Raw genomic sequence first — 12,394 nt, 5'->3', positions numbered from 1 at the left:
ATCAACCTGGCAATCCGGCCAGAAGAACATGAAACTTCCTTTCGAGCCTAACACGAAAAAAATAAGTGATGGGATGGGAGTATGGTTTTATTTGCTGGAGACGCACGGATATCGGTTTTACATTGCCACACACCAATACCTATTTTCCATTTCGGAGTGAGAATATATAAGAAAAATATAGCAGTTCACTTTCTCCTAAACAATCGGGGATTGTGTATCCTTTAACGGATCTTTTAATCAAGATCATTCAGTTTATGTGAAGATAACTAGAGGAAAATATTTGGAATCCATGTTTGAAATAAGCTAGAGATTTTCAGGAAATTAAATTTAGTTTACAGATCTTCTTGTCTTTCATTCGTTCAGTTACGATCTAGAAAATAAAGGCTTCTCATCGAATTAGAAATATCGTTCACCAAGACAGTCGTAATACCACGCTATTCACAAGAAGTAATTCATGATGACGAAAGGATCAAATAGTAAACTAAAAAGAAAACACGGCGCTTACTCTTGAACAGGCTAGACTGGCAAAAGAAGAAAAAATTCTACTTTTTACACTTGATATTTCATTGAGTCCATCTGGAGATGCAGGAACATTTTGTGATCATACGACAAACGGAAATGCAAGCAAATTACATTTTAAGAGCCCACTATCATAGATGGCTTCGACTTTTTGTCAACAAGACATTATAGATGAGTTGTAGTCAGGATGAAACTTCCTTCGTTTAGAATTGGCTGGCATTACCATATACGCTTCATTCTCTGGGGATAACTGGTATACCGACATTGTAAAACTACAGAAAAGAGCAATAGAATATCAAATAGGATTATGAAATTTTAGCGAATATGAAATGAAACTGAACTAGATTTATGTATCTGGTTTACAAACTGCAGTGAACCTACTCGAAGAAACGTTTATATGGAGAACTTCGCATTACATCTGATCAAGTTCGAAGTATAGCGACTGCAATGAAATTATGGCTGACCTGATTAGAAGAAGGTGACACAAATCATTTCGATTTAAAAAAAAAAAAAAAAGATTTTCACCAATTACTTATCATATTTACTCGGAGTTAAGCAGGTTATCAAACTTTTACTGTTGTCAGCTTCTCGAGTAACGAAAACGATGACAAAAAGATTTATGTTGTTATCCAGGAGGTGGCAGGTTAAATATTCGATTGAAAAAACCATATGCGCCGTTTCTCATTGCAACCATCTCTCTGCAAAACACGTGACTCTTAGGTGACCTAGCCGATACGAAAAATGCAGCCTTTCAACTTTAGAAGATGTAAGCGAAATCTATTGATAGAAAAGAATGTTTTTTCTCCGTGGATAAATTCTTCACTTCATGGCAGAGATGAGTTTTAGTAGAAAACTATCCATTATTCTTCCCTCAAACAGAGCTAGAAAAACCAGTTTAAGAAGGAACGTTTAACTAACATAACAAGCGGAAGTAAAACTTCTTGTTAACAATCAACGTTTCTATTACTGAATCCAATTCTATTGCAGAACCAACCGATAGCGTATTGGTGGACTCTGTAATCACTTTTCCAAACTATTTTTCTAAATGTTTTTATAACACATACGGATTAACTTCCAAAATTCTTACAACTAGATCTGTTTTAAATGTCTTTAAACCAAATATATTATCTTGCTCGAGAAACTGTTCGGACTCCATATATTTATCCGGTGCTTTTCTAGCGATGCAATTCAATTTCGCAACAATACAAAGTGATCAGTTAGCGTTTTGTTATCAGTCTGTTTTACAATATGACAAAACAACTTCTAACAGACGAATCTTGAAGAAATATTTCTAAAATTTAGCAAGACATTAACTAAGCAATTTGTATCTAAATTATGCCAAACGAAAGCAAAATCGACATCGTATAATTCAAAAAACCAGCAGTACCATCGTTTATTGTGCCATTACTATACAAATTGACATAGTTATCGTAGCATTTGTTGTATAGTAATAGATGCATGAATTAATCTCAGTCTTCAACAAATACAGCAGGTTATAAACCGGTTGTTTTGGATGGTTGATTATAATAAACCCAATAACTATTAAGTTCTTAGGTGTTGAACGAGAACAAAGTTGAATATCAAAAGTAAACTTTGTTCTCTCCATGGAATACTTTCACTAGCGCGTTAAGAAAATCTTCCTGGGCAATTGAAACCTCCTTGCTATCCATCAGTTCAGGAACAGTCTATTCTATAAATAAAACGCCAATATTTATACCACTTAATCAGGCTAAACTTAAGGACAATCCTTGAAAAATAAAATTAAATATTTTCCTCATTGAGTTCTGATTATTTAATGATAATTAATTTCTCATTTAGGACAAGAAGACGAGAAGATGTTAGTGGATATGAAGAAATGGACAGAATGGATGCCCCACTCTAGGAACTGACTGGAAAAGAAACAAATTATCTATAATGAGGAATCCTTTTTTCTTGTTTCAAGCCCTAGCTTTTTAATAATCAATGTTTAATCTGTTGCTACGATAAAAATTATTTTAATGCTTTATTGCATTATTAGTTGTATCGTGGCTAATTTGACAGATGGACGATCAGGTCTGTTACCTACCACCTCACTGATAATGCTTTATGCCGGCTTGGCTTTTTTTTCACAAGTATACGTTCTCCTGCGGTAAAAACTTTCAGATTTTGAATTTGATTCGTCACTTGGTGAATAAATCCAGTCATGACATCGTCCGGTCTCAGTCATATTTCACTCTATGCCTTTTTCCAGGACAACTTTCTTATGTGTATAGTGCTAACCCTGTAGACTGTGATAAATGAACAACTTTCGAACCTCACTCACTATCAACGCGCTGTCAAACATTTCGTTCGGAAAGTTTCCGCCGTCTGTCGTAAAGGGCCACCTCTGAATAATGGCTGATTTAAAAATTTAGAAATTTAAGAATTTAAAAAGCTGTCCAGTCACAAGTCATCATTAGACAGTGATAAATTCTTGATTATGTTTCAAATAAAAAAATCATTTATATATTGCCTGCTTTGAATTCTGTATCGCATTTCTATTGCTTGTTTAAACTGCAATTTAATTTTGTTAATACACGAATGGACACCACTAGTTTATTGCAATTCCTGAATAAATGACGACAATTATTAGGCGAAGAAAAATGCTATGCGATATATTCTAAAACACGATAAAAGGAAATGAAACGAACGGTCAAAGCTTTTTTTTTTTTTTTTGACAGTCTCTAATGCGAGTCCCACCCACTTAAGGTTTATAAACCGGTAGTAAATTAGTATCAGTACCTTGCAGGTTATAATCAGTGGTGAACTATGGAAATTTTAACAAAGAGCTCGCATCGTCCAGCAAAAATAAAATAAAATAAAATAAATAAAAAAAAAAAATAAAAAAAAAACGTATTTCACACAAAAACTTTTATTAATACAGCTTGCGTACAAATTCCAATCAAAAAGTATGAGATTTATCTTACATAAGAAAAACATTTTTTAACTACCAAAATATAATAACAATGAAATCTTTTATAATCTTTTATAAAACATTTGATTGGCTACTGGTTTTACTATACCATTGGCTACCAGAATGGAGAAGGGTAAAGATAGCGCATGCGGTTATTTTATTTTCAAACTTGGGCACATTCTTTATAGAGAAGTTGAAACAATAATTCCAAATAATCTACACACTGCCGAATAGATTAATGTCTGTTAGGTTACCGAACGAGTTTGTCGCTTAATATGTTTCAAAAAAAAAAAAAATTTTTTTTGAAAAATAAAAAAGTAAACAAAAAGAATAAGAGCTCGCAAAGAATTCACATATGGAACTTTTTTTTCGAACCACAGGCTTCCAGTAAGCGGAGCAGTAGTCTCACATCGGCTACGAAATTCATCTCCCACCTAAAGGCAATCCTGTATTCTTTCCTACGACGGAATTCGAATCTGCAGTCTGTCTCGTTGAAGAGATGACACTCGAAAACCACTCGGCCACGTTTACGAAGAAAGCATGCAGAAACCGCATTAGTAATTCAAATTGCAACTGCTTATATGCAATATTAATTTTCACGTGAGATAGTCTGACAATCTTCGTTAAAGCAAATGAAATGAAAGCGTAGCAGCTCATAAGTTATTCCTGCTTGCAATTTAGATAAGAAATTTAAAAGCAAGCGAGAAAATGACAGATTATAAACTGCTTACCGGAATCAAAACAGAAAACACGAAAGAAATGTAATTGAAATTCGATCCTTATTAGTGCAGTCACTAATTTATATTTATAAAAGCAACGAGAATATATAATTATGCAAGTCTTGGAAAGCACATTCAGAACTTCAAGAAAATCAGCGGTACAAGGAGGATGATCACTTAGTAATATTAACCTCTCTACCGTTCATGGTGGATGAAATAATGAGAACAAATTGCACTTCTTATCTATGTTATTAAATAGGTGTTACAGAATCGTATCCAGATTTTGCTGAACGTCTATAGACGTCATGGTTGGTTAGGGTTTAATGATAACAAATCGAAATAGAAATAAACTGAAGAACAAAGATTCAGATTAAAATATTTCGAGTATTTTCTTGTCATGAATGTCTTCGGCGCATCGAGTTTCATTATTATTAACACTTCCTATCATTAAAATTTCTTAGTGAGACAACTGAGTTTGTAGCGATTGGTTCACTGCTCCGTTATTAATATTCGTAAAGTAAGATGGCAAACTGAAATGTGCTTCAATAACCAGAATTAATTCACTTTTCCCCTGCAAGTAATGGAAGGCCGAGCTATCAATTACTTCAACGCTATTGTGTGGAATTTCAGTTCTTTATTTTCCTTTTCCAATCCTTTTAAATCATCCTAACTTAACTAAATGACAAAGAACAAATAAATTTTGCCTACCCCAAGTCATCAAATGTTGCTTATTAATGACCGCTGTTCAACCTTTCCACGTGTACAAGTGCCTGTCATTAGCTGCTGCCTACAAGAAACACACAACCCTACGGGCGATGCTTGGTATTCGATCGAAGAAAATTATCCCTTTGCAGTCACGAGAGTGGACCATTTTGTTGAGAGTTCAAGTTTTATTTCTCTGCACACAACTGATTACTAATTACCATTTATCTTATGACACTTTAGGAGGGGAGAAGAAATAAGAAGGATTTCTTCTCGCAGAAGAAATGCATTTATCATGTTCAGAGAAAAGGTGTGTGTGTGTGTGTGTGTGTGTGTGTGTGTGTGTGTGTGTGTGTGTGTGTGTGTGTGAATTCGATTAGCTATTCTGTAAACAAATTCATTCTCTCTCTCTCTCTCTCTCTCAATGAATGATAATTCAAGTTGTGATTTTTTGCTCTGCAACGATGAGTAAGTACTCTGGAGCAGATGCAGCAAAATAGTCTGTAGAGAGATAGATCACTTATTCTGTACTTGTGTATCTGGAGGACTGTTTGGGAAGTCACCAAAGCGCCAGTTACTCCCAGAACAATAATAATTAAATGAAGAATGCTTTAAATAAGAATTACATATCTACTTGTTCTAAGATCATAATAATGTCTAGGAAACTTCCGAAATAGCAATAACTTCAATACTGTGCAGACTACAATTACGCTTTAAGTAAAGCATCCTCCTTTACCGCAACTTTATTACTAGGAAGGATAATGTGTGGAGATGACATAAAGAATAAAGTATTATCTTTTCATTAACAAGAAACACTATAAATGATGTATTGCATTCTGTCAAAAACAATCTTGCATCATATATTTATATACCCAGCCCTGCATAATGTAATAAGTAAAGAGAGGCGAATACGATGTAAAGCATTAAAACTTTAAAAGTTGTCGCAGTCGATATAACACAATTACTGTAGTAGCATTTCTATTGAATTCTCACAAACTGGTTTTGTATGAAGACAGAGAATTGCAGCTGCTCTAGCAAACTGGTAGTTAGTCAATTTACAGAAATAAAAAGGTAAATGAAGTTTGATGTGTAGATTGGCAAGATCTGTTTTGGTAAGATAAAACCAATCATCCAAGGAAGTAAAAACAAACACTAGTGTTTAATTCATGAACATAGTGCTTCTCTGTAATCACTAGATCTAACGGTTGATGCCAATTTTTCCATCACAGCATGTGAATGATAATCAACTTGAAATGGACAAACTCAATAACTGAAGATAAAACCCAATTAGCAATAGGCGAATCAAAGAATGCCTAACCTTTTTTTGGTCCAGTATATGCACATGTGGATAAGCGCCCCTGATACTCTTAATTAAAAACCTATTCCACTTTCTTTTATATATAAAAAGTACACGTAGCAAAACAATAAAAACATGTTCAGCAGTGATAAGCGCATATTAATAATCTTTAATGAATCTTATCAATATATATACTGGTCATCATTAAAATTAATGGAAATCAATAAAGGAATAAATTGATTTCTGTTAATAATTAGTATTAACAATGTCCGCAATAGTGCTATTAAATTATTATCTAATTCAACCGACTTGGGTGGATGAGGAGACTGTGTCTCCGTTCTCCTACCATCAGATGTGGGCAAGGATCCCGCTGTAGCATAGCTAGTTGTGAATGTGTACTGAAGAACAAAAAACTCACCACAGACAGAGTATTAATTTCTGGCCAAGACTTCGCGGATTATGTAATAATTTGCATACTCGTGATAGAAAACACGTAAAGGGTTTATGATTTTCCTTTCATCAGCAGGATTGTCAAAAAAAATCCTGTTTCGTAGACTAATGGCTCTTATTAACATGAGGACAATTAGGCTACGAAAGAGGAAACATGAAAATGTCACCAAAATATGTGTATTGTCTTTCAGCCTAATGCTTCGTGGGATGGCAATGCTAAATTAAAAGGGAATTATTCTAAAACAAAGTGGTTTCCCGCTGCCTTTCTTGTCTGATAGTATTCTATGTCTGTAGATAAGTGTGTCTGTTATCCTCCTTGCTGGGGCGAAAATCGCTCTTATCTTTGAAATTCCTGATAAACGTTCTTTGGAGCATACACGGGTTTCGACCACATCCGATTTTTCCAATCAAAGGGCTCGCTCTGTTGAAATCGACTGAACTTTGGCAAGCAACATGTCCAAAATGTGATAGTCATCGGAAAAGCTGTAATGACTCGCGAATAACTGATTACAGCACAATATTCATTCCGATAATATACAATGTCACTCAGCTGTTATTACTATTTCATTGATCTGATCATGTCCAATATTTTATTTTATGAGATTAGTTAAAAGAACATTTCTAGGATTATCGTTTTTCAATAGACAGCAACCAAAATTATTATGCATAGAAAGTATGGCTTTGTGTTATTCTCACTAAACATCACTGATTTTGTATAGTTTCCACAATCACTACAGACAAGAGGTGCCCCCTCCACCTTTTTTCTAAACTAGTGCGCACAACTTTGCTCTATTCTTACAACATCAGCACCCTACGTTTTTAAGAAAAATTAATTTACATATATATACACATATATATATATATTAAAATACTGTATATATAAATCAATGTATATATAAAACAACTGAAACTCACTACTTTAATTTGGGTTTGATATGGTGAGAAGCAAACTACATTTTTTATTTCAGTTTTTTCTTCATATTTTTCACTTACATTAAAAAGATAACTTGGCTGGTTATGTTACAGCATGGTGTCAGTTTATCTTACTTTAAGCGGCCTGGTCATGTATGATGCAAAATTCTATTTTCCTTATTATTACTTCTTTCTTAGGCCCATTACAGTCCTTCACAAATCATCTTCAAACCCAGTTAATCGTGATTTTCAGCCAAGATAATCTGCTATTTTTTCAAGATTTATCTCTTCAGATTATTCACTCAGAGCAACCACGCTGTACAATTTCGTTTTTTTTTTTTTATCGATTTCATAATTCAACGTGGATGAACTTAAACGCCGAAGTTACTGTTGTCTTCTGAGGAGTAGAGAAATGCCTTTTTTAGAGCATTGATGTATTCTAACAATAATCGGCTTAACCGTCCTAAAAGAGGCGTGTGTCCCGGAAGAAAAAATAATAATCCGCCTCACAGAACTGATTTAATATTCTGAAGCAATTTTTTAAAGCTAGTGACCTGCTTGTTTTGCTTATTTCGTACTAACTGCTGAGAATTTCTACATCACTGAAACTGCGTCATTTTTTTATCCTTTCTTAAATAATTTCTGATATTAAGCACTTACAACATATGCTTGGTGAATAAACAATTAGCATCTAAAATACAGAACTCCAGTACTTAGAAGGCAGTGTTTCGACACTGATTTCAGAATGTATGCAGCAAATTATGTCCAGTTCCATTAAAACAACCTCGTAAATGAAGACATTATAAGCATGGGATATTTCAGTACCTTGATGGATTCAATGTTGGGGAGATTGATTTGCGTTGTACCTAATATTTCTGAAATAAACACGAAGATTGTTCTTAAGAACTGCAGCATAGAAACGAGAAGAGAAAGAATGATGAGTTCATATGTGAAATAGTATTTTAAAGCTATAGATTCATTTTAATGGGTGTTTTGAATAAAAAAGTAGCATCAGTGTTATTACAATTCTTAATTATAATAATATAATATTATAATTTATTATAATAATGTTTGTTATTCATCAAGACGTGGAAGTTACGGAAGAATTGCGCACATATATTGTAGTGGAAGAAACAGATAATGATAATGGCTACTCGAAATTCGACCAAAAGCAGGTGGTACAATTCAATCTGCAGATGCTATTTTAAAGATAGCACAGTCTGATCTTTCCATAAAACTGGAGAGGACATTAGGTATCCATCTTAACTTATTGGCTCGCATTTCCTCAGGGGTATATGGAACTATTTCTAAAGAAAATCGCGTCCCTTAATTTTTAGTTTTACAATTTGGGTCGAACGTTACTCTCCATCTGCCCATACATCACCCAACACAATGGTAAAACACGTAAGGAAGCTCGGTCCAAACTGCGCTAAACGCAATTCTTCAAGTCGCGTATATCACGCAGGCCCGTCTAATATTTATCATCATTATGTGATTCGATTTCGTGACGGTCAATCACTATCCGTCACTGTCTCGCATTCAATACCTCTGTTCTCTGTGGTTGTCTGGCTTACAAAAATTGTCCTTTGACAGAGATCCAGATGGTAGCAAGACTGCAGATTCATGTCAGGTAGTCATTTTTAAACAATATTTTGAAGTGTCAGCATAGATTTTTGTAATGTGGCTCTGTTAATTTTTTAGTATTTTTAGTTATGGATTTGCTTTCTCCGATTGCTTTGGCAGTGAAATATGTTCGAGATAATTTTAAATTGTATGCATTTGCTAATTTTGTGATACACTGCAGAAAATTTACCCGCATGAAAAATATTTGATTTCAGCTCCTCCAGATGAAGACTCTCCAAAAGGCCCCCACAAAGGAATATTGTTCTAAGAACATGCATGTCGACTCAAAGTCTGTTAAGCACAACTTCATTCGTCTATCTTTATTATTGTCATATTTGAATATTTACTCTAATATATTTTAATTCAATATTTGTACGTGTCCCACTCATTAAAGGTTGTAAACATATTGTACATAGTGCCATAGGCGAGTAATAGCATTTTTAATTATTTATTCTTATTTTTATTAAGTTTTAAAAGAGGTAAACCGTGAGTAGACATAACTATATATAATAAATAAATAATAAATCACGTATTTCTACGTGAGTTTTTCCGTTATTTATTATATATACTTATTTTTATTATTTGCATTTTATATACATTTTACATAGTTCTGAAACACTGCTATAGACAACAAACATCGACTTTTTTCAAGCCACTTTAGACCTCCGATTAATTATGCAAAATGATTACAAAATCATATGCATTAAAATATGCTCTAAGACGTTTTAAGCGAAAAACAAAAGGGCAAAATTACATTCGATCAGTCTGTTGAATGAAATAATTCTCATCTAGAAATGGGACTGACTTAGATGCTAAGGCCTTAATGCAGAAACATTAAGAATTAAACTGTTGTGAAAGACGTCAAAGGATACCATAGGGTGAGGAGCAAACAGTCTTGGCGCCCACTTTAATAAGATGTAGGAACTCCTTTCGCTGCGATGATTGCAGCAATCCTATGGGGGAATACTTTACACACATGTGATATAGCGATCAAAGGGAATTTTGGACCATTCTTCCTGTAAGCATGTAAGGAGGCCGGGACTGGTGTAGAGTGGACGTTCCTTGGCCTCACCCTAAGCTCCAGTTCATCACAGAGATGTTTAATAGGATTGAAATCAGGGATCTGTGGAGGTCAGTCAAGTGTGGTGACATTCATATTCACAAACAACGCATTTACAGCAGCACCCTGATGACACGGTATTGTCTGGCTGAAAGGGGCAATGGTCAGTTCTGTAGAAACGTAACAAAGTAGGAAGCATTGCATTGTCCAGAATGTTCAGATATCCCCCCCCCCTTGGAGGTCATTGTTTGTATCTTTGTATCACCACGAACAGCAGCCCGAAGCCAAACCACGAAACACCATACATCGCACTGGTCCGAATTTCCTAGTTGGGATTAAACACTATGGTAAGAGGCATTCACCGGCCAACCGCCACACCTGTCCATATGCTCGGTGGAGGATCAGCGTGATTCTTCGCTCCATAACATAGTTTTCCAAGCTTCCACGTCCCACTGTACACGCTGTCAGCATCACTGAAGACGTGTTGCGCTCCCACCATGGAAATGTATACTGTGAGCCTCGGTTCACAATATACATTTCCATGTATATTGTGAACCGAGTATTTGTCAACAATTTGCCGAAAAATAGGTTTATAACATGGCATCATATCACAACGCCTCTTTCAAACTGCGTCAGTTCCCTTCTTGCAAGTTATGTCACCCGGACATGACTGCAAGTAAAGCATCATTTTCTTCCAATTTATACCGGGTATAAACGCGTGACATGACACGATGAACCTTGCCCATGGGGTGTCCGATGACTTCTTTTCAATCAATATAGAAGAGGATATAAATATTATCAATAATTTTACACACCTTCATGGTATTAATAATGGTGTTGATGCATGTTTATATTATAATTCATTTCTTTAAATAATCATATAATCAGCATTCGGTCTGAAAATTCTAAGGGTAATAGTCCTGAAAGTAATAAATTATTACGGGCTATTGAAATATAAAAATTTTATATATCAATATAAAATTTTTTAAATTCGGCCTCAGAAGTTTTTCATGGAGTGAAAGGAAGATTCCTCCCCCTAACTACCGAATTAAAATTCTAGATGAACTGAATAAAAACTAAATTATTTATTATAATTAAAAGAGTGCAGTGGGAGTTTAGGCTGTATGTTGGGTATTAGTTCATTTTAAATACTGAATTACATTTGAGAATCTTGTATGATATTAGCAGATTGGGATGGAATGAAATGATCATGAACCAAAATAAATGCCTACAAGCTGCGCCTGGAAGAAGTAGATTCCCACAATTCTCTGGGATCATTAACAAAACTGGATTGAGTTAAAAAAAAATCGTAGTTCCATCGGATCATTTCCATATAATTATTTATATTCTATATAAGTATTAATAATTATTATTATTAGTAGTAGTATTTAGTTTCCAACATCATAAAAGCTAAAAAAGTTGTAAAAAAAAAAAAAAAAAAAGAAAACTTTAAGTATTTGACCTTGGAACTGGATGTGGTGAGTTATTTTATTATTTTTTAATCAGAAATCTAAGGCATGTTTCTTATGTCTGAGTATTTAAAAAACAGCACTGAAATGAATCAATTCATCTGATACGGCGGTCCTATTTTCAAAGAATGGGAATGAATGCTTTACTATGTATAATGTCCTCTGTTTACCGAGTAATGCAGTAATATCATAATAAATTCCTTGGAAATATACTGTTTTGCAGTCATTCCTATTGATTCGACTGATGTGCACACAGTTTCAGGCTAATAGCGCAGAGGAAGGTAATCTGTTTTAAATCGCAAAAACTTGACTAAACATTCTTTACTGGAGTACCACCATCAATCTGACGAATTTTCTGTGGCTGGAGAAGAATATTCTAGACAATTACCAACTGACAGGTATGCTCAATACACTTGATGTATTCATAAGTCAATACTGCAAATCGACAGTGGTTGGCAAAGTCTATCTCATGAATCTTGTCAGTAGTCTGATGAAACCTAATTAAATTCTGCAGTTTGAGAAGTACAGGTAACCCTCGTATAACGCGGATGTTAAGTTCCATAGAAATGCACGTTATATAAATCGCGTTATGCGAGACTCAGATCATAGAGAAAAAGTAGGGTTATGTTCCGAAATAGTTTTTTTTTTTTTAAATTATATAAACAACAAGGACATATCCAACAAAAAAATATTTTTATTTAATTCAGGTAA

At 34.3% G+C, this 12,394-nt stretch overlaps 1 long non-coding RNA gene across 1 annotated transcript in view; it reads left to right on the top strand.

Annotated features, from left to right (window-relative positions):
* The window catches only part of LOC150094491 (uncharacterized), an 85,335-nt gene extending 82,480 nt beyond the window's left edge, over positions 1-2,855 (top strand). Inside the window, exon 3 of the long non-coding RNA XR_016550255.1 lies at positions 2,338-2,855. This is a non-coding gene — a long non-coding RNA (uncharacterized LOC150094491). The remainder of the gene's footprint in view (positions 1-2,337) is intronic.
* The last annotated feature ends 9,539 nt before the right edge of the window (positions 2,856-12,394 follow it).

This window comes from Typopeltis vanoorti, chromosome 22 (genome assembly GCF_054136105.1).
Source record: "Typopeltis vanoorti isolate ZY-2024b chromosome 22, IOZ_Tvanoo_1.0, whole genome shotgun sequence".
Classification (NCBI taxonomy): domain Eukaryota; kingdom Metazoa; phylum Arthropoda; class Arachnida; order Uropygi; family Thelyphonidae; genus Typopeltis; species Typopeltis vanoorti.
Note: the sequence above shows the minus strand (reverse complement) of the source record. Positions and strands in the feature narration are given on the sequence as shown.